Source organism: Haemaphysalis longicornis, unplaced genomic scaffold (assembly GCF_048455015.1).
Source record: "Haemaphysalis longicornis isolate Haplotype H1 unplaced genomic scaffold, Haemaphysalis longicornis Haplotype H1 scaffold_17, whole genome shotgun sequence".
In the NCBI taxonomy this organism is placed as follows: domain Eukaryota; kingdom Metazoa; phylum Arthropoda; class Arachnida; order Ixodida; family Ixodidae; genus Haemaphysalis; species Haemaphysalis longicornis.
In genome coordinates this window covers 3005553-3029659 of record NW_027526276.1, presented here as the reverse complement: position 1 = coordinate 3029659, position 24107 = coordinate 3005553, and the positions used below count along the sequence as shown (strand labels likewise).

Sequence of the window (24107 nt, the reverse complement as noted above, 5' to 3'; positions counted from 1 at the left end):
GTTCCAGTGTGTCCCCCACCCTGACAGCAAATCCAAAGGGGAAACAAGTTAGGTCGACCCCCAACTATGCTGTTTCGCCAGCCTTTCACCACCATCGCAAGCTGCGCCAATTCTTTTTAAGTGATGCACTTTATAAGCGACCCCAAACCATCCACTGCCGGCGGCGGCGGCGGCGTCGGCGGCGGCGGCGGCGTCCGCAGTCCTCCTCTCTATATATAAAAAAAACAGCATCCGGCGCCAGGTTTCGATCCGAGGACTTTGCGGCCGCAGCGCGACGCTTTACCGACTAAGCCACGGACGCGACGCTGATATCAGTGTTAGTAACGCGCTTTATATCTTTAACGCATTCAAACTACGTCGTCAGCGGCGTGCGTTGGCGACTCAGCGGCGTTATAGCGGCTTGATAACTGCGTGGTGTACACGTGATACTACAAACCCGATGGAAGAGATGGAAGAGAAGGCGGCGAGGCGGTGGGCTGCGGGGGCCGAGCGCAAGCGCCGCAAGCGGGCCGACAACCGTGCATTCGCACTTTCACATTCTCCCCCTAGGGGAAATGCGGGGGAATTTTTTTGCGTTTTAAATCCAAAATACAGTAGTACCTTTGAAATGATGTAGTAAGAGGTGCGCATATCTTGCACCTTCTGTGATCATACTCGAACAGGCTCCAAACCCGGCTTCACTGTTATACCTTTTTCTGCGGTGGCGCACCCTTTACAGGGGGCGCTGTTCTTTTTCTTTCTCTTTTTTGCTAACGCCCCCGAACCTGGTTCTAGCGTAAACAGCTTCATCTGTAATACATTATGCTAATTTATAGTGGGTAAAACATGGTAAAGTCCAAACATACTCCGCTTGTAGGAAATGTTCCGTACACCCATGTAAACCAGTATGAAATACCTCCAAAGTTTGAGGTCTGTTGCCCCCTTCATATCAGTTGGTGGGTATTCTTACACCATTTTTCTTACACCCTTTTTCTTAGTTTCAATGACCCTAATTTGTTTCTTTACACCCTTTTGGTAAGAAGGGTGTCGAAATAATGTTGCCCTTTTTGAAGAGTGTTGAGATGGCGGAGAGTATTTGTATGGTATTTAATGAAATAATAACTACCTCGTGATCGAAAGGTTTTGCAATTCCGCATGGTGATTTGTATATGCTCACATTAAAATGCACAATTTTGAAATAACAGGAAAATATCTTACTTTTGCGACATGCCTGCCAAATCCATAGGAGGACTTCCTTTTGCCGGCTATAAAGGAAAGAGGAGCAGACGTGTTTCCATGTATGTGCTCGCTGTACCCATGCATCCCGTTGGTTTTCTTGGTCAATTCATTTGATAGTGAAGTGTGACTTGTGCGAGTTGAATGTATCTGTACGTCATACTGCGCTCTCGGCCCATCCACACCGTCACGCGTAGCTCCGCTGCCCACACCTTTATTTTAGCGTGTTGAGCATCTTTATACCTTTTTTAGGGTGTTAGGACGAACACGCTTTAGTTCATCCTTACACCCTTTCTTAGCCAAGGCATCTTTTAAATGTGTTCGTCATGGGACAAGATTCCTACACCCTTTTCGGCCAAAAAGGGTGTAAGAACGTTTAGCGTGAGGGCCGCACGGATTTCTGGTAAGTTTGTTGTCAGTCCAGTGCGTTCCGGTAAACATCCGCAACCGATCAAGGGCATCCATCACTTGACCCGGTGTCGCACTGGAACTTCGATGTCTCCAACGTCTTCCTGAGCGTCTTAAGTCGCCACTTACTTTTCGTTTCTTACGGGATCTGTGTCCGACACGCTGGTCACAAGGGTTAGCGGTGCGCTTGCTTGCACACACCACTTCCACGCACACAAGTAGCAATGCTAAACTGACTGTAGTCTTAACAACTTCTACTTCAAAAGAAAAAGTGACAAGCTAAGTTATAACATAGAACGATGTAAAATAAACCGAAAGCACAGGAACTACCAGTACAACAATATTGAACGAACAACTGAAAGCATGCCCTAAAAGACCTACCTCCGAAAACCGATCCCCAGCAGCGCCACTGCAATCTATGACGTGCGAACGAGAATTTGTTTTTACCGCTGGCGCCATTTAGAGGATTGAGCATCAAATTACAACTCCTGTTTTGCGCCGACCAGTTTAGAAAAGCGTGACAAATGCACTCCGCGATGTCGTTGGCGTGCCATGATTCAATTTAGAGACGTTCTCTACAAAATAGACCAAAAATAAACACTTTTTTTAGCTGTGCTTTTTGAGAAAAGGTTCGTTAAACCGGGACAGATCATAATATTGCGTTCATTATTTCGAGTGAGTCACAGCACTCTGCTCTATCAGCGTTTGAAGAGGATCGCTATATCTTCGTTAAATCGGGACTTTCTTTAAATCACGATTAGTTAAATGGACGTTTGCCTGTACTTAGAATGTCACTAATACAATCTTTTCATCTGTTTAACAGTCATATGACAATTTGACTTACATCGAAAGAAATTGCACTATTTGTGTGTTTCCGTTGGTATTTGCACTTTCACACCTCCGGGATTCTGACAGCGCGATTACGGATGGGCACCCCCGGACACGTGCCGAAGCCGGCCGCGAGTTTTTTGCTGAAGCAGGAGTGGTAATGGCTACAGCCCCCTACGCCACACGCGGGAATGTCGAATCTACTCGCCACTACAATTAAATGTCAAGAAAGAAAATTCCTAGGGCACTTAAAGAAGCTTACGTGCTCCAAAGGAGAAACATGGCGATTATCAAGCCCTTCTTCGCTGCTGCATCGTGTTTGCGTGTCTTTCTCCGCTTCCGATTCTTCATCTTTTCCCGCGAATTCCTTCGATAGGCGGACGGGCCCTTACGCGGCCGCTTCCACACAGTCTCAGCTCTCCTTCGTGTGCACCAGCTTTTAGAGCGCAGCACTTTGGCGCCCGGTACAGTGGTTTGGCGCGGCGGCGGCGATGTCCGCGCAGCCGAGCGAGCGAACGAGACAGCGAAGGCAGATAGAAAGCGAAGGAGCAGCGTTCGGCGAAAGAGTGAGGGGGAGGATGGACGCGCAGTTATGGCATCATCTCCCAGCGCGTGTCCATGGCTCAGCATATCTGACTGCCTCCCCCTCACACCTACACCTGACTGTCCTCCTCAGTTCGTGGCTCGTCCGAACCACGTGACATTTGCACGGGAGGTTCGAACACGATTTGAAAGAACATGCTCGGTGGTGGCGACGTGGTGCGAGATAACGGCAGACTAGCGCGTGCCGCCATGCGCTCGCTGATGACGCGATTACTTCCTGAGATGCAGTAGCTCTACGCCAAGACCGAAAATACTCCAATTCGCTCTACGCACAAATTTCCCATCACGGGGTATACTAATCGTCAACTGCTTTTTTATGTGCAGTCCTTTCACTCTACGTAAAAACCTACCTGCAGTAAAAACGTACATTACGTGCCGCCGGTTTATGGCGCGTAACTTTCACGGAAAGCGCCTAAACTAATTTGTATTACCTTGTTGCGTTTGCCTGGTTAGGAATGTGGAGCGTGCACTCGCCTTCTGCTCATGCGATCAGGGTTCTAATCCCATAACAGCGTACGTTTATTTTTATTTATTCATTTTGTATTAACATCGGCGGACACTTTCGTATCATTTGTGCTGACGATGACAAGTCCCCACTCGCACTTGATGATGCACCGAAGGCCTTAAAATCCAAAATTTATTTAATGCTTCGTACGCAAGGTGTCACCTACCTCTCTCACAAAGCAATTTGAACCCCTTCTGTGCCAGGAACTGCGGCGCGTACTGTACTGTCAAACAACACGTTGCATTGCTCGCTGGCACGCTTTGCCCAGTCTTCTGCCACATTTCGTAGCTGTTGGATGACAAGGGCTGAAGATTCAAGTTCCAACTAAAAAAAAACACCATGATGTAGCACAGGAGGCGGCCCTAACTGACATCTTGGATGAAGGGCGTCTCCTGATTTGTACGCGGAAGCAATAGAGTTGTTTATTCGCTGTCGATGATCGGAGTTTCAGTGAACGAAACATTCTAAACCGCATGTAGTAATTCAGAAGTCACCTCTGAAATTTTAATATCACCCAACGTTTGTGTATACTGTAGGTATGGGTATGTGTATGTGTATGTTTGCTGTATACAGTGGCGTCGTGTCGGTATGAATCGGCAAAAGTCGTTTTTTGGTCTAATACATTTTTCTTTTCATTATTGCCGGACGTCACTAAGAAATAATGCATTTTCGTGCGTTGAACACGATCAAATTTATACCGCAAATTGGATATTACGACCGTGAAAATAGGTCTAGAGCGACGTTGTCAAGAAATCTTACTTTTATTTATTGCTCACATAGCTCAAACCGCGTTTCAACAAGCCATAATCTGCAAATTGGCGATCGCTGTTTTGGCTGCTGAAACATCGCTGCCAGGCGTGACCACTCTGTCCAATGATAAGGTACACAGAAGATGCATGGGGCACATCTAGGAAAACTTTTCATAAACAATGTAGTTGCTCAATGCTCTCGGAGGGCATTCGACTTCCCTTCCAAACTTCTCGCCATTCTCCGTGCTCACGACAGTTCTTTGCTGTCTTTCGGCCTTGTTGCTGTATTCCATAGTGCTGCTGTAGTTCTGAGGTCATCTCAAATGAAAAAGTAAAAATCGTACGCAAATCAGAAAAGATCCCGAACATAAATGCGCGTCTACTGGCCACGACCTCAGTTTGCCAGTGTGAAAGCTTGAAGCTATTGTCGGGCAGCAAGAGGAACTTCAGGAGAAGCTGAGAGTTTTCGGCCCCTGTGTAAAACGAACGAGAGGGGAGAAGCATCGCGCAAATGGAAGATGTCCTTCGTACCTGGTTCAAACAGGTTTGAGTGGCAGGAGTTGACAGCACCGCGCTCTTCTTGTACACTGAAGACCTTGCAGGGTCCGGCAGCTGGCTTCATCGATTTAAGGGACGACACGGATTGCAGTACAAAGCGGTGCCCGGCGAATCGAGAAAGGGCAGCAGCTTCTTTTTTACCATTTTGAACAAGTTACTCCTCGACGTTGAAAACAAGAAAGCGCCGCGCAAACTAACCAGTTATTTCATTGTTGCTTAGTAAAAGTGACTTGCGGGCACACTATGGATATTTTCCTCCTTTTTTAACCTCTTTGGATAATACTATTTCCACATTATACGTTTTATTTTGGAGTTCCCGTGAAAAAATTAACAACGAGATTTCACTCTACAATTTTTGTTGTACGCCGATAAATTTTGGCTGACCGTCAAAATGGAGCCCAGAACAATCATGCTACTTCGTTTGTGCGTTTGGAAGTAAGGCTAAGTTGGGATCAGTTTAAGCATTTAAAAGAGGGGCTGTGAAAAAGCTATTTTAGCACGAAAGTGTTTTATTCCGGGATTCACGAAGATTTTTCTTACGCCATATCCGTCATGAAAGTGACGCCAGTAAAACGAAGCAAACCGCCTGTAAAGGGCGCACCCCTGCACACAGGGTCTTCTTGCGGGGAAGCAATCTTTAGTACTAAAGAGTAGGTTATACTTTGGGTTGTTCGTTTTCGGGTTTTATGTTTTAACGCGAAAGTGTTTTATCTCGGCATATACCACGATTTCACTGCCGTCATATCCGTTACGGAAATGACGGCAGTACACCTTTGGCGAAGCGACCCGACAGAAGGACGTCGCTCACCTACAAGCACAGCCACAAGACAGCCACCGACCCGCAAATTATGCTCAGCTGCAGGTTTCGCGCATATTTCACTTTCGTATTTTACCGAGTCCTATTAAAGAGAAATCAACCACAGTTTTCTGAACTCCTTCTCTGTCAGTTAATGTGGCACAAAAAAATTCCCCCGCACCTCCCCGAGGGGGATTGTGAGGATGCAGAAATGCATTGGGTGCGCCGATGAGTATGATGCGATTAATGGGTGCACCGATGAGTGTGATGCGATTAATGGCGAAAAGAGAGGCGAGAGTGTGAGCGTAATCATTTATTTTTTTCTTTTCCCACACCCGTCATTTCCGCTTCGTTATAGAGAAGCGTCTTCGAGACCGCGTTGAGCGCAACCGCCAACTGCAGAGGATCGTTCATGTCAAAGTCGTCGGGAATATTTTCGAACTCACCGTCAGCATCATCGACGTCGTCTTCCTGCGGTTCCTCTCGTTCGCCGCCGTCATCGAAGTGATCGAGCCGACTCCAATCGACCCGAACGTTGATGGCGCGATACAGCGGGGTGTGTTCCAGGTGCTTGAGACAAGCCAGGATGTTGCCGCGCTTCACCAACCCGCGCTTGTACGTTGCCGGACTCATCAGCCTCCGCTTGATGTGAACGTCGAACGCAACGTCCTCGGTGTTACGAATCGGCCAACGCCGCCATATTTTCCCGCATCAGCCACCACGTGGGAATCGACCACGTGCGCCCGCGTGTCGGTGAATCGTACTTTCGTGTCTCGCCATGCCGGGTCAGTAACCTCGCTTTGCAACGCGCCTCCGGCGGCTACCAGAGGCACGCCCAGGCATTCTTCACGACGTTCGCCACACCCTTCAGGCACCTGCGCGTCGGTGAGTCCCGCCTTGACATCCCCGGCTCAGACGTTTCGCTATCGGCGCGATCAACATTCGATAGCGCGACCCCGGCACCTTTCAAGGACACTCTCTCCCCCCCTCTCGGACACCACGTGGGACGAAGCCATGGATGACTCACGAACTATGGAAAGAGCGTGTCGGTGTCTGTGATGTTTGTGGCGTGTTACTCTTGGGGGCGTTTTTTTGGGTATAAATAGAAGCAGCACAAACGCTGAAATTCATTCCTGTCTGAGCAGCGAATCCATGCGGTCGCTCTGCTCGAGTTCTGTATTGTAACCTCGCCCGTCAGGGCATTGTATGTTTTTTTGGCTTCGGCTCACCCCTCGCTATGAAGTAAACAGTTACGTTTTGCTACTGCTCTGGACTTCTCTTCGGCTGCAACAGCGGCTGGCCGCTCGCATCATACACGCTACCCATCGTACGTTGGAGGCCACGGAGAACGGATCGGGTGCCCCCGCCCGGTCGCAACATCGGGTACCATGCGAGGAAGGCACCGCACAACCTTCGATACGTCGATGGGCACGTTCACCGCCTGTCCCTTGATTCCAAACTGCCCGTTGCCTCGAGTCAGCCGCCTGATGCTCATGAAGGGGAGTCGAGGCGCGATGAGCCGCTCTTTGACCGGGTTCAGATCGGGAAGATGCGCCGGCCGAGGAGGATAACGGTAGCCAAAAATCACGCAGCCCTCCTCTTCGCAGCTTTGTCTTCTTCTCCTTCTTCTTTTTCAGCGGTTCCCCTACGGGAAGATGACGATGGTGGTTGAACGCCAAGCTATCTCGTGATGGATTGTTTGGTTGGCCAATACCCAGGGGCATTAGGCCACAATCATCATCAGACGCGCTGCGGACGCCGGCGAAGGGACGCACGACAACCCCCGACTATAATGCATTTCTGCATAAAAAAAAGTTTCAGTACTTGAGCTGGCGTGAATGCTTCCTAGAAACGGGAATGTGTACATTAATGCCGCTGGGAGCGACGACCGGAGACCAGCCTTCTTTCCGATGTCAGCGGCGTTCTCAAGGGGTATGTTTTACGTTATTTAACAAAGATGGGTTCAGTAAAACGTCAGGATTTACAGTAATTCACTAGCCCCGTTAATTGTTTTTTCGCTGGAAAGCAAAAGTAACAGTTTTCCAATTCCCTTTGTCGAAACAGACGGCACAGTATTGTAATAAGTTACTGCGGCCCGCTGCGTATCGTATCAATCGTAAAATGTTGTGATGCAGCAACTTTGAATTCTGCCGCTAATACACGGCAGTGTTTTTGATAGGAACGTGCAACGCTGGTACTACGTTCGAATTTTATTGCGAACTTTATAAATATTTTAAGCGCAAAGAGAAGAATTATGACCTGTGTCTTATTTTCACGATTGTCTACTAGGGGGCGCTGTTAAAAAATACGCCAAACTTCCAAGTTACTGGATCGGAAGGCTCTTAGTTCCGCCATAGAGCATTACCACAAAAAAAAACTCCCACTTCCCCTCGCAGGAACCCCTGTGTAGATGCGACGCATAGGCGGAGCGGCGAAGGGACAGCGTTTTATAGCACGCATAACGTTGAGGGGACTGCGTAAGCCGGTCCCAGTCGATGACGACGTTGGCGTGCTTGTAAAGTGGCGTGGACTGTAGGTGTTTGAGCCAAGCGTGGATGTTGCTTCGCCGGATAACGGCACACCGGTTATATGCGCAGCGCGCCCGAAGGAGAGGAATCCGCGGAAGAGAGAGTACTGCACATGCGCTGGCCACAGCGCGTCTGCCGCGGCTATGACGCAACACAATCCACTTTAATCCAATCCAAGCCACGCCAATCCAAACCAATCCAATCGAATCCATCCAATGCCCCTCGCGAGAGAGTGTTCGCTATTGGAGAGGAGAGGAGTGAGCAGCGGAGAGCGCAGCTGGCGCGGCGAGGAGAATGGGGGAGGGGCGGACAACGCCGACGACGACGACGCCGGAGGGACAAGGCGAGCGAATCAGATGCTCTGCATCTAAAATACAAAAAATACCGAGCGCACGGAAGCGTGCGCCTCGTGAAGAGCACCCGGTGTCGTCCGGGATTGTGCGTGGGCTTGCGCCACGTGAGGAATTCGCAAAAAAATACCTCAGAAATAGCGAGCACACCGGAGAGTGCACCTCTTGAGAAGCTCCCGGCGTCGGCCAGCTCGACCTTCAAGAACACCCTGCCATGAGTTCACGGCGTGCTCACTCGCGTGCTGCGCTCCAAACAAATTTACGTGCTTTCATGCCTGTAGTTGGGAGCACAGATGCCAAATTACCGCTAAAGGCGCCAAGTTAGCCTAGCGGCTTGCCGCGGGTTCTAGCGAGTGCAAACGCCGCCCACTTTGGGAGAGATGTGAAAGCCTGTAAAAAAATAAACAATTGTGGTTGATCCATCTTTCCTAGGAATCGGCAAAACACAGAAGTGAAAGGGGCCTTCAAACGAGAGACTTATTGTTAAAGGAACCTCCTTTATGCGCCAAGGGTTCGCGAGCCTGACCCCGCGACATGAAGTGACGCCGATGTGCAAGAAAAAAAAAATTGGTCCCGTATCTGCTCCTTTCGTTGCAAATTTTGACAAAGGGGATACTCTTTGTCGACATTTGCCAAGTAAATCCCTCCCTTCGCTTTCCCGCTCACCTTTCGTGCTGTTCCTCTTCAGTCGCGCTCCTTCCAAGGTAAATACGCCAAATGTTTGCTCAAGTCAATTTAAATTTACCGCATTTCACTGCTCCAAGCTGGGTGCCTCGATGACAGCGCTGCCGTACGGCAGAGACGCGCATCAATTTAGACGCCCTACTTCAACGTTTAAAGAACCCCGGTGCCCTACTCCACGTGCGTTCCAAGCAGAACGTGGAACCTATCTAGTGAAAACTTTCGTAACTGTTGCCGCTTGATTTGTTAAAATTAAGCGGCATGAATTTTTGAAATGCAGAGCATTTCAGTAACTCACGATGTCACCCGCGTTGACGTCCGTAGTCGTAGTCCGCACACCTTCCCCTACACTATAAAAAAATACTATCCGGCGCCTGGTTTCGATCCCTCGACCCTGCGGGCGGAACGCAATGTACATGGTGCTCTACCCACTGCGCCACAAAGCCGGCACAGAATTGGAGGCTACGAACGCGCCCTTATATCCTTGACTCATTCAAACTATGTCAAGAAGCTGCTGATACAACCCATTCACTACCACCAACTCCCCAAACACTAAACGTTAACGCAATACACCCACCCCCTATGCGACGCATTTACTCGAGTCCCCCTCGCGGGGAGATGGGCCAAATTACGATGGCAGTGCAACGCCGGCACGTGCGGGGAGAAAAAAACAAAGAGAACAGAACTCCCGCTGGCGCAGTTTCAGGCAGGGGGCGCGCGAGCACTCCGAAGGCGGGAAATTTGAATTGCATGGGGTGGTAGCAGTAAGCGGATAACGGCGTTACAGGCCACTATGGCGAATCACTGCTCTGCATTTCCGACAGCTTTCCCATTGAGTGGAACGGCTTTTAATTTTTTTATGAAGGAACGTTGTAAATATTGCTCATTTATTGTTTTTCTGTCTTATATTTCCGTTATGACTTGTTCTTCGTGAATAATGTTGACAAGTAGGAACATTAAAAGCGGACTTAGATGTTTAGATTTAGCTGTCAGTATTTTCTCCCGCGAACAGAATGGCCCACGCTCCCGTGTTTAGCCTAACTGTGATCAAGATAGTACCTCCCGTCCTGGCAAGAGAGTCGTGGGCTCGCAACACTCCGCCGCAGCATTAATGGCCCTTTTTCTGGTGCCGTCACTCCCGTGACGGATATGACGTCGCTGTAATCTTCGTGTACTCCGGCATAAAACACATTTGTGATTTCGTTTCACTTTGGCCGGCTGGCTGAATCGAATCACAGACAGACAGACAGACAGACAGACAGACAGACAGACAGACAGACAGACAGACAGACAGACAGACAGATGACAGACAGGCAGGCCAAAATTTCTGGGCTTAAGTAGCCCAAGAAAGACTATCGTCTTTAAATACAGCGGATGCTGCCTCAATTCAAGCGCGTCCCCCGTACACGGTGGCGCTGGCACCGAGGTGCCAACTGTCGGCGCTCATTAGCATCATGATGCGCTACTTCGCTTCGCCTTCCCTAGACGGCAGCTCCATATGAATGAGTCATAGGAAAGGGCATAAGTCGCGTTCGTAGGACTGCTGACATCTCCCTTCGTAGTGCAGTGGTCATTGCGCCGCGTACTATCTTCATAACTGTTAGGGTGAACACGGGAGCGCGTGTCATTCCGTGCGCGGGAGCCGCCTGTCAGCGTTCCGGGTAACTTCGCACGCGCATCACATAGCTTCGTTGCAAACGAACTGCGCATGCCATCAAAGTTACGGGGAATACCGACAGGCGGATCCCGCGAACGGAATGACTGGCCTCCCTTGTTCACCCTAACTGTGATCAAGATAGTATCTCCCGTTCTGGCGAGAGAGTCGTAGAGTCGAAACCAGGCGCCGCAGCATTAAGAGCACTTTTTCTGGCCCCGTCACTTCCGTGACGGATATGATATCGCTGAGATCTTTGTGTACCCGCGCATAATACACGTTTGTCCTAGAATGATCCGTGCCTGCCAGTCATGGAGAACTTTCTTCAGTAAGTTCGGAAATCCATGTTAGGTGCAATAGCTTGTGTCCGACGAAAAGAGAGGGGCCGGCAGGTCTGCTGTTACGTTTATCCAGGTCTCTGCGAGTAGTGCATGATACGTCAATTTTTTACGCTTTTGGTTTAAACGCTTCACAGAAATAAGAAATACAATTGCTTTCTATTTAAACGTAACAACCATAGAATAAGAGAGTAGTTACCCACTATATGCTATTTTCATTTCAGAGTCAGCTAGAAAGGATGGCACGAAGAGTCTTGGCATACATTGCTTGTATTGGAGTGGTAATGGGTTCCCTTCCGTACGAAACAGGTAAGTGGTAACCTCTTAGTCCGATATCACTGAAATCAGCAAGTTAAAATCTTCTAGACAAGTGTCGGAACTTTAAAAAATATATTAGGCCCGTTCACCTGTCCACAACATGAATGACAATTGAAGATTAGGATTTCATGCCTCTGTTATCAATTCGTATTAGAATATGAGATTGAGATGTTGCTCAATGAAATACCGCAAGACATTTTATTCATTTTTTTCATTTAGATAGCGACGTATTTATGTCTTGCGAGAGTATTGACCGGGCACTGTTTAAGTGAGGGCAATTAAACTTATAGGGATAAACATTGTGACTGTTTACAAATACCAATATTTGCGCAATGAATGGCGCACAAGCACCATGAAAGTTCCGAGAAATGTAATGTTATTCTACCGGACAAACACGAAGCTGTTAAAAATCGTGCTACGGAGGTTTTCCCGCAAAATTGGCATTGTACTGAATGAGTTTCCACAGTAAAATGTGAGCTACCTTTATAAAACGTGTAAAGAATGTAGCTTCATTCCCCCAGACTAACAAGAAGCTTTTACAAGTTGTTCTACGGCGGATTTTGCAAAGAAAATACCATTGTCTCTAATTGGCCATTTTTGCATATGGAGGGCTTAATTAGATACATAAAACTGGAAAGTAATTTAGTTTTATTCTACGAGAGAAGTACAAATCTCTCACAAAACATTCTACAACCATTTTTCGAAACCAGTGGAGCTGCTGGAATGGCCTAAGCTGTGGATTCATATTTCCTCGACAGAATTAGCATACTAGCCGTTTGTAGCGAGGCAACAAATTATTAGAGGGCGCACGAAAATAAAGAAACGAAAAATCGCGATGACAGATGACACATCATAAACAAATGAAATGTCATTTACCGAAACTGCCCAGGGACGTTTCCACGAGTCCTAAGTATTTTACAATAGCTGTATAGCCTTTCGCTTCAGTGCTGTGTGTTGTATTGCCTTACAGAAAATGAGCCTGGCGTTTTCTTTCACGATAATGCTGTCTTTAAATCCTCTCATAACTGCATAGCCCGGCTCAAATGCGTCGCGGTACCTTTTTATGAGTGGTACGGACACAGTTGTTACCCTCACTTGAAGGATCTCATGCCACCTCAGTTTAATTTTACTCAGCCAATGCCGGCCAAATCACGTAGGCATTCTAGCGCCTTGAGCTTTTTTGGCTATGACCAGAGGCAAGTGGAAGCACTGGTCATGATAACACACTTCCACATTCAGACTACCTTTTACAGAGACAGGCGTACCATTCTACGTTACAGGCTGAAGATTGGCTTCTCTGAAACGAGAATTGGGAAAATGCTTCTCGCATTCTGCTTCGGACATGACAGACACTGTGGCACCTGTGCCTGGTTACATGGAAATTTTTTTACCATTACGATTTACTGTAAAAACAATACAGGCGTTCCAGAGCGGTGCTGTGTATGGCGCACCGTAATTGCAGCCATTTTGGATACGCCGTTTCGAGCTCTCTGTTGATGGTGGTTGTGTGGTGTGGACGAACAGGATTGTAATTCCGCAATGCTTCCAGGACTTGTTAGTAGCTTTTTTTCACGAGCAACAAATTGGTTGAAAGCTGTGGCGTGTTCCATGGTGTGGTGGCCAGGTTTTGATAAAGGTGTCGAGTAAATCGTGAAGAAATGTCGAGCACGTGAAACTGTTCTTCCTGCTGCACAGCCTGTGCCTCTGTGACCATGGACAATGTGCCAAAACCCTTGGGAGAGGGTACAGCTCGACTTCATAGAAAAAGAAGGACAAATGCCTTTTTTCGTGATTGAAGCGCTTTCAAAATGGTTTGAAGTGAAGCTAATGGCTTCAACGACGGTAGAAAAGACTGTGGAAACAGTTCATTCCTTCTTGGCGTCTCATGGAAGGCCGGTGGAAGCAGTAACTGATAGCGGTCCGCAGTTCCACTCGACAGAATTCAACACCTTTCTGACGGCTCATGGCATAAAGCATACGCTCACACCTCCGTATCACCCGCAATCGAATGGTGTGGCTGAGCGTGCCCTTCGAACTACGAGAAAGGCACTGCTGAAACAGTTATTGGACAACCAAGGAAAAGGAAACAAAACAACATTGCAGCACAGAATTGATCATTTTAAATGCAGAGCATTTCAGTAACTCACGATGTCACCCGCGTTGGCGTCCGTAGTCCGCACCGCACCCCTCCCTACTATATAAAAAAAGAAATACTATCCTGCGCCAGGTTTCGATCCCTCGACCCTGCGGGCGGAATGCAATGTACATTGTGCTCTAACCACTGCGCCACAAAGCCAACACAGAATTGACGGCTACGGACGCGCCTTATATCCTTGACTCATTCAAATTACTGCTGACGAGCGCTCTCTCGTCAGGAGTTGTCACAAGTGCAACAGCATTAACATATTGATTGATCGTGGGGTTTAACGCGCCGACGCAACGCAGGCGATGAGGCGCGCCGTAGTGGAGGGCTCCGGATTAAATTTGACCACCTGGGGATCTTTATCGTGCGCCGAAATCTCGTACACACGGGCGTTTTTGCTTTTCGCCTCCATCAGAAAAGCGGCCGCCGCGGCCGGGAATCGAACCCGCGACCTTGTGCTCAGCAGCGCAACGCCTTAGCCACTGAGCCACCGCGGCGGGTAACAGCATTAACGTAACGCAAACTACTTAACGTCGTGCGCCCCCGGAAATGCTCTGCATTTGATCGTGCCCCTCGCGAGGGGGATGTTTCAATGCGTCTTCCTACTGGCCAGTACACTCGTCGCCATCTGTCGGATGTTGTGCGAACCCTTTGCGGCTGATGGCGCGCGATTTGAAACGACATTTGCATATGATAAAACTGAAAGGCTCTCCAAGAAAAACAAATACCATGGCCAGAGTTTCTGTTTTTACGTTTCAAGCTCGGCGAAATTCAGCTATGCGGGAAAGCCAGCTTCCTACTCCAGTGCTAGCGTGATTGTGGGGTTTAACCCGGCTAAGTTGTTTCTGTGTTCCCTTTCCTTGCCCTATACATGTCAGTCGGACGACGCAGAAGAATAGTTTAATGAAGACTGTATATCCCAGCATTTTGTGTTCTGGTACCGAACAACGCCGCACAAGTTCGCGGGGATGACGCCGGCATAGTTGTTCCTCAAACGGAAACTGCGGACACGCTTGTCCTTCTCTCTCGTCTGGGGCTCACATCCCCTCTGCAGCGTCAGACATCTCAAATGAGAATTCTCGACCACAGTATCAGGAAACAGTTGTACGTCTCACCGCTCCCTAGAAATATGCACCCTGTGCATCACACTGGGCGCAGGGAAGCAAGAGCCAAGGCCATCCACACATACTACGGGAGGGAACCAACCACAGTATACACGGACGCGTCTTCCTATCCCGGCATAAGAGCAATGACAGACGTGGTTGTTCAGAACAATAAGCCCGTCACCAGTCTAACCCTACCAGGATACGACCCCTTACAAACGGAAGAAGCGGCCATCGCTCTCGCCATAACGCAAACTACCGCCAGCGTAATCATCACAGATTCGCAGCAAGCATGCCGCAACTTCTCGTGCGGACGAATTCACCGGACAACCCACAAAATCATCTGCCAGCGTCCACCAGACAGATCTAGCATGACCACAGGGGCACGCGCCCACTCTACAGTACCGGGCAACGAAATCGCCCACCTGTTGGCCCGAGAGTTATCCCGCCGGGCTCCGGGAAGCGAGCAGGAGAGGCCAACCCCGCTGATCACGTATCACGAAATAACACAGCACTACACGCTGGGACGTATCGCCTACCCAGCACCGCATAAACACCTAACGAAAGAGGATGAACGGCAGCTCCGTGCACTCCAGACGAGTACTTTCCCCCATCCCACTAAATGTCATATCTCGCACCCCACCGTATATTCCTCGCTATGCCGTTTCTGCGGAGCCCCCGGGACGCTCTTTCATGTGGTAGGGGGCTGCGCGCACGCCCCACTACATTCGCGAAATCCCTCCATTCCTTCTCGCGAGGTTTGGGAGAAAGCTCTGACCAGCTACGACCTCAATGACGAGCGCCTGCTGGTGTTGAGGGCTGTTGAGGCGGGGAAAGCTCAAGGGGTCTTAGACTGAGGACTCCTCCTCATTGCGTTTCGCAATAAACACGTTTACTCTCTCTCTCTCTCTCTCTCTCTCTCTCTCTCTCTCTCTCTTGTCGTTGCTAGGGCCAAATGTCACCCGCGCAATGGTCGAAAAAAAGCCAAAGTGAAAGTGGCTGCTGATGAACGCCCATCTGCGCAGTGGCCATTTGCTGCGGGTGATCGCGTGTTGGTACGTTCGGTGCGTGGAGAAGTAGTGAAGTGGCTCCCGGGCAAAATAACACAAGTGAAATCACTATCCACGTATATGGTTGGGATAAATGACCCCGCGAGCAATTGACCGCGCAATTGTGCCCGCGGGAACTACAGCAACGGCGACAATGAAGATGGGCCGCACGGGAGTGATCGGAAGCTCGAACGACGACGGCTAGTTAGGCAAGCGGCGGAACAATGCGCGGTTACGTGGAAACGACACCGTGGGACGCCTGGTCCACCGGCCACCTTGAACAAGACCGCTAATAACCTCCGCCGAGGCTCGAAAGCGCATCTGGGTACCGTTATCGCGGCGCTGGTGCGCCAATTGCTCACACTCCGTTCCCGCTGTTGGGCGCTGCTGTTCCTGCTATTGAGGCGCTAGAAACACAACGCGACGGAACGTGAGCGGACATGCTTAGCGGGCACTGCTCTCGGACCGTCCGAAATGTAAGGTTACATTGTGTACCTTCAGACTGTGTTGTGCCTCTCCCCATCGTCTATTATGCCTCCCGCCGTGTGCTTGTCCTTCGTCTTGATGAAATTATCTTCTTCAACGTGTTAAACAGCGTTCGTCTCTGCCTGTGTGGTCCTTGGCCCATTTGTAACAAAAGTGGCCAGCCGGACAGGATCCCCTCTTGACATCTGCAGGAAGGAGCTGGGTGCTGTGAGACACGTCATTGAAGAGTCTATCATAGATGCAGAGAAGCTACTGGAGATCGGGACGAATCTGGGTCTCTCAGGACTTGAACGTCGCAAGTGGATCGACACCAGTGTTGTACACGTGCCTCTAAAACAGGAACGACAGCTCGTTCCTTCCCAATTTTGAACCTAGAACAATTTTTTCAGGGAGAACCGGACAAATTCCAGACATGTTTAACTCCGCCCCTGATATACCAAGTTCACATAAAAAAACAGAGAAATGCTTAAATATATCAGCTAAACATATATAACTCCTCGTTCAGTCTCGATCGGTCAGGACTCAAGCTTCCCTAAATCGACTTTATATAACTGTCGCTGTGACTGTCCAAGAACAAAAAAAAACACTTCGGTTTAATTACACAAAACCATTCTCAGAGGACCTAATAACTAACACACACTGGGCCGCCAGGTCAACAAACTTCAAAAATTTGTACACAAATGATGACGTGATCCACACTCTCACTCTCACACCCAGGTATTCATCAAAGCGAAGGTATAACACAGGTTGAAACCGCCCAACTAAAGCAACCCTGAACGCTGACCGTGAGACCTTCGGGCGGCCTCTCTCAGGTATTGTCCATACGCCACGCCACGAAATTATGCCCAAGAATGCCGAAATTCCTGTCCTTTGTCAACACGACGTGTGCAATACAAAAGGACCTGGTACTCCCGTCGACCCATTCCCACCATATCAGCGATAGACCGCGCCGTGACGAACTGCGTGCGCACTCCGTAGCTTCGAGCAGTACAACACCCCGAGATACTGCGGCGCGCCCATGTTTCTATTGATAGTCGGTGTTCCTTCGAATGACCTCACAGCGAGCGCAACTTCCCGGACAACAACGCACCCGCCCTAACTCGCACTAATGCGGTAATTACCCGGAAAATATACACATACGTAGGTTTCACGAGGGCCCTGCAGGGCCGCTCGGACTTTACCCGGCGGGAAAGAATTCCATCGACTAGACGCGCATCCTGGCCTCCCCAGACAAACGATGCAAGGTACAAAGCATCCTCGCGGCTGCGCTATTCACCCGTCCAACGCCGCCGCGTAAGCTGAACCGGCATGAAAGCAAGCACAAGCTGCGGCCCGCTGCGTGGTTATTCTTCTGCCCTTGACCTTCGAGGAACCACTTTCCGCTGTAGGGCAGCTCACAGTTAGCGACTTGTGGATTTTTCTGCTCGAGCCTTGGCATCAAAAGCAGCCAAGTCCTAGCGATGTAACGTTTGCAGAAGGAACGCCGTTCCTGCCGTTTCTTCGTAAAGCTAACGAGTTACCGTTACGGTTCCACCGATCCTTATTGAAACGGTGGCGTTCCTCCGTTCCTCCCAAAAGGAAATAGTTCCAGGAACGCCGTTCCTTGCAACACCATTACGTACAACACTGATCGTCAGTCAGCGGACGATGCATCATGCAGAAGGTAGCTGAGAGACAAGCACTCCGACAAACTGGACAACGGGAAAAGGAAGCACGGCGAGAATTTGCTGAGATAGCGAAGGAAGCCGCCGAAAGAGAAGTGCGAATCCTGGAGTTGAAAATTCATCTTCAAGAAGGGTTACAAAGTTGATTGATTGATTGATTGATTGATGGATTGATTGATTGATTGATTGATTGATTGATTGATTGATTGATTGATTGATTGATTGATTGATTGATTGATTGATTGATTGATTGATTGATTGATTGATTGATTGATTGATTGATTGAAGGGTTCAACGCGCCGACGCGACGCATGCGATGAGGCGCGCCGTATATACAGTGGAGGGCTCCGGAATAATTTTGACCAACGGGGATCTTTAACCGGCGCCTAATTCTCGTATACACGGCCAAGGGTTGCAAAACCCCACAACCGTTACTGCCGGGAACAGTGAATCGACAAAAGCTCCTGCCCCTGTTTGGTGAAAGACGCGACGACCTACATGCATACCTGCAGCGCTTCGAGCGCATGGCGATTGGACAGGGTTTGGCGGTAGGACAAATAGACCGTCGAGCTCAGTATGTGCTTGTCCGGGGAAGCGCTGACCGTGATTGGCCGCATGACTGCACAGGAGCGGCTTGACTCCAGCAAAGTAAAGAAAGGGTTAATCCAGCGGCTCAGATTTACGGCAACGGGGCACCAGGAAAACTTCTGTCTCTGCCTGCGTGGTCCTTGGCACATTCATAACAATGGTGTTCGTGGGAAATAGACTATGGTTTGTGCACGCTGATCACTTCCGACGTTCTTGGTCTGAACCCTCTGAGGGGTGCGAGGACACTTTGGCCGTGCGGGGGCCCCATGCTTCTGATTTGGAGTGTGGGTCAGGTGCAAGACGACAGAGTGGTCAATGTGTACAGCAGGGCGGTACTGCACTTTCCCGTAGCGGCAACCATCCACTGTGTTACGAAGCAGGAGGAGTAGGCGCCCTCCAGATCGTTCACCATACGACGCCTTTTAACGTATTTTGGGAGGAAGTGTTGTATTCTGTTGCCGCAGGTGTATATTGGGTGGTCGCCGTGGTGTGCACGCGCACGTGATATTCGATACGACGGCCTGGCCATATACGCCATCTGGGATAGCTTGACGGCACCGTTGGGTCGGTGGTGGGCCCGTGGTGTGCTAGTAGAGCTATGCAGCCGCTGTGGTGAAATGTTCTGTTTTCCAAGGCAGCAAGGCTGCGCCTCGTAAAATAAACGTTAGGAAGAGCACCACGGTGTCTCAGATATAACAATGTGGAAGTACTTGCTGCACGTATACTTTAGAGACAATACTCTTTTTTTGGGCTACGTGAACGCAACAATTTGTGCCTGTACGCCTGTCATTTGATTCAACTGTCCATGCGAAAAACTGTTTAAGGAATGTTCAAGGCAAAGTATATGTAGGAATGATATTCCCACACTAGAAAAACGGATGGCATTCGCCATACAGGCCAATGTTGTTCAGCACGAAGAAAACATTATGCACATTTCAGGCAAAACATATGTACGCAGGCCCCTCTCAGGGAACAATGCTCCTTCCTCAGAATGAATGTTAGATTGGCAGAAAGAATAGAGGAAATGCGTAACGGTCTAAAGAAAACGGGAATAAAATATAATTCGGGCGTTTTCCGCGCCTAAGCTACACCTGCGCTATGAAGGGTGCAATAAGGCATGGCTCCGGATTAACTTTGGCCACCTTGAGATCCTTAACCTGCGCCGAAATGTGCACACACAGGTGTTTTCATTTTCTCAGAAAATGAGAAAATGGCATTCTCAGAAAAGCACAAAAACGAGAAAATGGCGTTCTGAGAAAAGCACAAAGAAACCCAAAATTGACCTTGCGTTCACCAGAGAAAGCCTTAACAAGCTTGCGACTTTAGTGGGTGGATGCGAGATAAAAGCAAACACTAAACAACAAAACTCTAGTCTGGCTCAAGCTGCTCCAATCCCACAAGAAACAAAAGGTCGGAGCAGTTGGCGCGTGAACAGTGGGAACGAGGATAAGTTTAATTCATTTCAAGAAATCTTCATGCTATCCATCAATGGAGGAATTGGAGCAGAGAACTAGTATGAGGGTTAAGAGAGTGATAGAACAACATGTGTTGGACTGCCGCACCTTGGTATGGGTGCTTGAAGGTTAAGTCTTTTGGAGGATTTTTGCTGCGAAGCTGTCAATTTTTTCGTTCAAGATGTATGTTTTGCGAAATAGGTCGGCCTCTCAAATACGAACGTATTGAAATTGGTTCGAAGTGCACAAAACAAGTTGTTAGCGAGACAGTTGAATAACTAACGAGCAGCTTTTGTGATGTGACATTTTAAGGCGAGCTTATTATTCCAGGTACAAACACAGAAAACTCTTGTTATCGTTACTCTAACCTTCAAGCTCCGCCAATGTGTAGCAAACGCCTCGTGACGTTTCGTGGTGAAGGGGGTTAAGCCACCGACGTTGGATGGGTTGCTTACGGGGCCAATTTGTGGTGCCGATGGTGGCCACAGTGAAAATATGCAATAACTCGTTTGTTCCAAGGGGAGGGGAGAGAAAGGGGGTAATGGAAAGAGTGTACGTGCTCCCCCAAAGTCCAAGCCAGCGCTTTGTGCGCTTCCACAGTGAAAATGACTAGTGGCTAGTTCGTACCGAGGGGAAGGGTGTAGAGAGAGCGATAGGGGGAAAAGGGAAAAGGTAAAGGCAGGTGCGTTCCGAAAACGATACAAGCAGGCTCTGTGTGCATCAAAGTTGGCGGTTGATATGCGCATACAGCGGCAAATACATCAAGGGGGGCGGGTTGTTGTCTGGCCGTGCCATTGTTTGCGTCCTCGCTGCGCGTTATCACGGGAAAACCTTGCTATCACTCGAGAAACTTCGTTTAACCGCGCTCAACCACGGCAAAATGTATGGCTAAGGATGCATGAATGTACTGTGTACGAGACGCAAAACCTTTTCTTAGGGATGACCGCCGTAAGCGCTCGAGTGAACCACACTGTGCTCATACCTTTCGCCTCAATTCTGCATCGCCTCTACGTCGTCTAGTCAACGGTCGTGTGGTCTGTATGGCCGCGTGGCCTCCACGTCATGTGGTCATCAAGCTTGGGTAATCAATCAATCTCCTTTCGAGAGTATAATGGGTCCTAATTTTTAAAGTTAAGCTCTCATGACATAATTAATTGTGCTGGAAAATGGCGAAATGTAATCCGTGCGGTATTAAGTTTTTACTTGACAGGGGATAAATTAACTAGCAGCAGCGCAAACCACAAAATCTAACGACCCTGCTTTTTTGCTATCTTTGCGACGAAGTGCTTCCCACCCCTGAACGTAGAGCAGCTAAAATCACTGAAGTGCTTTTTGTATGGGGTACAGAGGTCTTCCACATATCTTTTCATACCCGGTTGTGCTGTAGTGAGTGATCGAGTAACCGAGCGAGCGAGTTGTTAGCGAATGGGCTGACCTAAAAATGCGAGGTGTGCCGAAACTTCTGTGCAGGGTAACACCTTACGAAACTATTCGCGGCAAATCAGGAAGAGTCGCATGTGTGTGCGACCTTAAACATGTTCAGAAGAAGCCGCAAGATGTCTCACTTATAGCGATCCAGTGTCCTGTTGGGAATAGTATGCCTTACAAATAAGAGAGCGGGGGCTCTCATTACTTTTGTATATAAACCAAAGCCCTCTACCGCATGTACTCGTCAGTGCATTAATTATGTCTGACGTCGCCAAGTACACTTCGTCTTTGATACGGGATGACGAGGCCACGTTTAGCTGATAAAAGCCACGCCTTAGTTCATGCTAAATTCATCCGGGGGTGTGGAAAACCAGTGACCTCTCTGCCCTTTCAATTCCTTTCTATTACAAGGTTGGCACCGAGGCCTTTAGAGGGACCTAGATGTCTGGCAATTGTCAGCTTTATATTGCGCCATTTTTCTGGTATCAATTTTTAGGGTCTATTTAAAAAACGTGCAAAGCGAGCATCACAAAGGCCTTTGCGCTGGTCGTTAGTGATCTGTTGACAGAGCCACCCGTAGATACTTGAGCCATGCCTTCATACGCCCAGAGCAAGTGCAGAAGTATTAGCGACCTGGTCTCGGGTACTGGGGTATGATGCCGGGTAAATCTAGTACGCATTTGAAAATGTCAAAAGATCAAGGTGTTACCAGTTTTGTGGTTTGTTCCGTGAATGTTCAAAAGGAAGGCTCACAGTGTTGAAGGATGCGTGTATTTTGGAGTGCATCCTTAAGTGTGGGCGTCGCGGAGTGATGCATCCCCGGTACAAGACTCTCCCAGATGAACGACTATCAGTAGCAACCTTTGCAACGTCATCAAGTGGAGGAGCGGAAACTGAGTCGTTGCAGACCTTGATGTTTAACACTGCCCAGTGATACCTTAAGCGTTCCACAGCAAAGCTGTTCGCCTTACGTTGGTCGGAGAATTTCGTGCCATAAACAAAAAAAAACCCAGGCTGGACGCAGAAGTTCTCGCCCAAGACGCCGAGCGCACGCGTCAGGCTAATCAGGCGTGCAGCATAGAGCTCAGTATTCGTGTAAAGGAAAACCATAAAACATGCATTGAAACCGCATTATGGATGATAAGGCGCTGCTGAATAACGGGACCCCCCCCCCAATCCCCCCCGCCCTCATGTTTCTTGTAAAGAATAACTTTGCAGCTACGTTCGAAAGGTGAGGGGGGTTGACCTCCTTCGAGGGCTAACTCATGCGTCAGGCTAGACAGAGACCCAGCAGTTCTCGCTGAAAACACCGAGCGCATGCGTCAGGACCCAGCATGTGTTGCCACAGAAGCCGAGTGCAAGCGACAAGCCCGCCGTAAAAACAAGCAACATTTCATACCTTCCCCCTTCAGCATGCGTAGTGCTTTACAACAGCCGCGCTGGGCACCCAATTCCCCCGGGCGAGAAGGCGTCCATTTTGTTCCTTGAACGGCTTCCAGGCTCTCCTTGCCTGATTAAGGAATATTGCATTTAAAGCTGGTCGAGCGCTTTGTATGTTACTCTTGTGTTGATATCTAACGCATTCTTTTCCTGTTTAGGAAGTTCCTGCGACTTCAGTAATATGGACCTGGATCGGGCTCTGATGCGCGTCCTCACCAGGCTTCCCACATACGTCGAGCACGGCTTTGAAGGATACAGGACGGTACTACCTGGCTTTGAAGTCGGAAGACTCAATACTAGCGGCTGGAATCTCCTACGGCAGTACGGCCCGGCGATTCCTTACTGCCTCAATGGGAACCACATGTTACAAGTGGACCTTGTCAACAAAGATGACATCGTTCTTTCGGAGTCATGGAGGACATGTTCAGGAAAAGAAGGGAGCTTTAATCTCCGAGCAGAGTTATCTCGCTTCACGGTTCAGTTTCACGTCGTAACCACAGGTGTGGGCCAAGCAGTTAAGCTCTCGTATGTCGGAGCTACGCTTCCTGTGTCCACCTTGAACATCTACCTGACAGTTGAAGGCGCTGGCAATGGCGTCAAATCAGCGGCATTAGTACTTAGCAAGGTACTGGAGGGTATCGGCCAAAAAATGTGGAACCGCCACTTCTTCGTGCCGTTCCGCACTGCTCTCATTAAAGCTCTGGAGTAAACCAGCGGGTAGACAAACAGGTTGCTCACACCATGAGAAGCATAGTGAGCAAGGTGAGCATAGTGCAGGGGCAAGTCGCTGTTGTAACTATAAAGAAGAAAAGAACCGGGGTGAATATTCTGCGGTTCAATGTTGAGCATAATAAAGAACTGTTAGTGGTGAAAAACAAGGTCTGTGTGTTTTCGCTACATCACCGTAAACAGAAAAAGCCATGCCTTTCCTCTGCTTACCTTGTTTGTGCAGTGTATCATTGTTGTGTTGAAAACTGCTTATAAATATTTCAAGGCAAATGCCCCAGATCACTGTGTTTCAAGAGACGCATAAAGTCCAAATATCGTTGTGAGGTACGCAAAATCGCACAGAAAATCGGAGCGTAAACTCGGAATCTTGCACTGGGAAAATATAGGCGTAAAGGCAAGAGTCCAAGAAGTGTGAGAAAGGGCGACCTATCGCGTGCCAAAGAACGAAAAAAGCAGAGACCAAGGACTTAAGCCGCTGCCGCATGTGCAATA

The 24107-nt window shown here is 48.9% G+C and overlaps 1 long non-coding RNA gene across 1 annotated transcript in view; it reads left to right on the top strand.

Annotated features, from left to right (window-relative positions):
* The window catches only part of LOC144166351 (uncharacterized), a 28961-nt gene extending 5793 nt beyond the window's left edge, over window positions 1-23168 (top strand). The window contains exons 2-3 of the long non-coding RNA XR_013321654.1: window positions 11438-11522; window positions 23045-23168. This is a non-coding gene — a long non-coding RNA (uncharacterized LOC144166351). The remainder of the gene's footprint in view (window positions 1-11437; window positions 11523-23044) is intronic.
* Window positions 23169-24107: the final 939 nt, after the last annotated feature.